Genomic DNA, 3,246 nt, shown 5'->3' with positions numbered 1-3,246 from the left:
TCCATCTAATTGAGCACTACTCCAACCTTTATATCTCATGTTTGATGCATCAACCATAATGAGCCTTGATTTACAACGCCAACCACGAAACATTCAAGCACAATTAAAGGAGAATATACAAAACCATGCTATTTCTTGAATAAATATGGGTAAAAGGTGATAAAATCCCCAAAAATCAATACAAGATAAATCCTACAAATGGGGTTTGTCAGTCCAGCTGCTTCTCCTATTGCTGCATGATGCTTATCAAAATTGACGACTATGCACAAACCTTCTGGCAAATTATGCACATCCTTCGCTAATAAATGAAGGCGTGTACTATTTTCGTATTCATCTAAAATAGACAAATGAGTATAAATAAATGAGTAAATGAGCGACTAAAGAATAAAATAAATAAAATTCGCTTTACTAATAAAATGGTAAAGTCTTATTTAATTAAAGCCCTAAAATACAGTTTAGTTAATGTTAATCTACTTTAATTTTTTGGGTATTGCTGCCAGAATTTTGTTCCCTTCCCATTAGAACATTACTCTGATCTGTTGCTTCTTTTTTTTTGGACAGAAAAATTTCATTAATAATAGGCCTAGCCTTTTACATAGATTTATCATTACAAAGCACTATTCTATATTAAACCAATAGTTTTAAACAATGAAAAACTAACTATACAGCATTAAATCACTTCAGATTATGTAGCATTCTGCACCAGACCACTAATATTCATTAAAGCTGGCACTCCGATCTATTCTAACATGGATATGATAGTTTTTCTCTGTACACTCCGATCTGTTCTAGCATTCTGCACCAGACCACTAATAATTCATTAAAGCCTTGCTATTCCTTCAGAGCTAATCAAAATCTTTCAAGAAGGTGATAGAGGAGCCTCTTAGACTGAGTAGTTTGCATCTAATTTCGTTATTCTTTTCGGGCTTTTAAGTCCCGTTTTAATACCCAAAAAAAAGCCTTGATGTATGGTGCTACTCCCTAGGTTCAAAAGTAGATCTAAATGATTTTTAATTCTTGTACTACAAGTCTACAAACTTGAGACTTATTCATGGGCATAAAGAAAAGTAGTATCTTTTCAGATTTCTAATGCTATTGATAATAATAACATAATAAAATATCTATACATACCTATGGCATCAACAGTCCAATGATGTTTAGATTCACGTCCACGTTTACGTTTAGGTTCGGATGGATGCTCAGAAGAATTTGAAGCTACCGACTTGTCTCGGGATGAACTTGCAGCTGCTGCCGACTTGTCTCGGGAGGAACTTGCAGCTGCCGACTTGTCCCGGGAGATCGATGCTCAAAAGCGAAATCCAAAAACTTGTTTAGACCATCTTTATACTCGTGCGTGTTTCGTGGTTTTCCAATCCATGACTTATCGATTGACATGACGAAGAGGGACTACAAAGAGGAATATTAAAAAATCTATTCATTAAAAATAAATCTCTCTCTCTCTCTCTCTCTTTCTCTCTCTCTCTCTCTCATATTTACTAGGCAACTAACTAGTATACATCAGCAGGCGCTATTATAAAAAGAAATTCTTGTGTGTGGAAATTAGATATCAAACAAATACTTAAATAGTATTCTAAAAGAAATTATAAAAAAAATTATAATTACCTCTTTCAAATGATAATTTTGTGGCTATTACAGTGGCTTTATGAACTTTTCCTTCTCAAGTAGTTGTATATATGCAAATTAATTTTTTTCTACAAGATAAAAAGAGACAAAAAATAAAGCAAATATATTATTCTCAAATTATAATTTATAAAAACAATTCGTATAAAATTCGTATTATATTAACTAACTAACTAATTAGTTTTATATTCATATATTATACTGTTTTATTTATTATTTAATTAAACAGATTATATTACAACAATATGTGGTTGTCAAGCTAATGGGTGCAGAGTACAAACTGTTAGTAACTTAGTATTATAAGGTTTAGTGTAACTGGTGGAGTCCAAACTCCAAACTGTAATATATTCATACTTGATTACAATCCCAGTGACATACAAATAGATATAGGCCCCACCTATATATATTCACATGATTTAGATAACATCACATACGTATACATTACAAATAGAGCTATATTTACAATGTAGTGGCTGCATTCTTTGGAAGACGTGATGACCGCGAAGCACTAGCCTATGGTATGAGTTCTTAAGTGTATGCAGTTTTGGTCTGAGTTCTTAAGTGTATGCAGTAGTAGTGAAGAATCTATAGTGTATGAGGAAAGGTTGGTGGAAAACAAAGATGATGTTAAAAATGTATTGATGGAAAAGAGTAGGAGCAATCTAGTTTTGGTAGGTAGGATTCCACAAGCAGCACCTTTGGTAAACACAAGTGATTATTCAGAGCTTGGTCCTGTTGGAAGCTACTTGGCTTCTTCAGATTTCTCCACTTCTCAAAACTTCATGTACAGATTTATTGATCAACGATTTAAAATTACAATTTTAAATAATTAGGGATTTTAAAAAATGACAATGATTAACCAACACAAGATACCGGTGAAAACGACGGCGATTGCAAAAACTGCGCAACACAGTGAAAATTCAAACGAAAAGAAGAAGAAGAAGAAAAGTTGCACTAGTGGATCTGGATTAAGTTAGGTTGCATGGAGGTGAAGGATGAGAGAAATGGAGAAAGGAAACTGGGTGTGCAGTGTAGAGATCTATGAGTGGCTCACACCTTGATCGAAATTCATGAGATTTTCATTTAAGCAAACCAAAAATCAGCAAAAACGAAGAAACCAAAACGAAGAAGCTCTCCGTGTAAAGAACTTGAGAGGGAGCTGCAGAGAAACAAATCAATAACTATTTCAGTTTAATTTGAGAAGGAGAGGTACCTAGAGAAATGGTAACCGGCGGAGAGAGGAGAAGCCAGAGGGAAGAACGGCGTTGTCGGAGGGCTTCGTTACACGGAGGAGACGAAGGAGAGAGAAGGGAGATCGAGAGCGCTGTCTGGATGTGTTTCGTTTAATGAGCTAGGGTTCCAGTTATTTTGTTTTATATACAGATGCTATTGGATTCTGACCTCCCTGCAGTCGAAGTGAATTTTCTGGAGCTACGAAAGCCCAATTGGTGCATTCTCAATTGCGTTGGAAAGTAGACATTCTGGTCTTTCCAGCAATATATAATAGTCCATACTTTGCCCAAGATTTGATGGCCCAAACTGGCGTTCCAAGTCAGCTTAAGAATTTTGGCGTTTAACGCCAGAACTGGCATAAAAGCTGGAGTT

The 3,246-nt window shown here is 35.0% G+C and overlaps 1 long non-coding RNA gene across 1 annotated transcript; it reads right to left on the bottom strand.

Moving 5' to 3' along the window:
* LOC107608318 lies at positions 295 to 2,414 on the bottom strand. The gene is made up of 4 exons (XR_001612806.2): positions 2,338 to 2,414; positions 1,624 to 1,712; positions 1,132 to 1,407; positions 295 to 334 (listed from the first exon to the last, which is right to left on the bottom strand). It is a non-coding gene; the product is annotated as an uncharacterized LOC107608318 (long non-coding RNA).

This window comes from Arachis ipaensis, chromosome B07 (assembly GCF_000816755.2).
Source record: "Arachis ipaensis cultivar K30076 chromosome B07, Araip1.1, whole genome shotgun sequence".
Lineage (NCBI taxonomy): Eukaryota > Viridiplantae > Streptophyta > Magnoliopsida > Fabales > Fabaceae > Arachis > Arachis ipaensis.
Note: the sequence above shows the minus strand (reverse complement) of the source record. Positions and strands in the feature narration are given on the sequence as shown.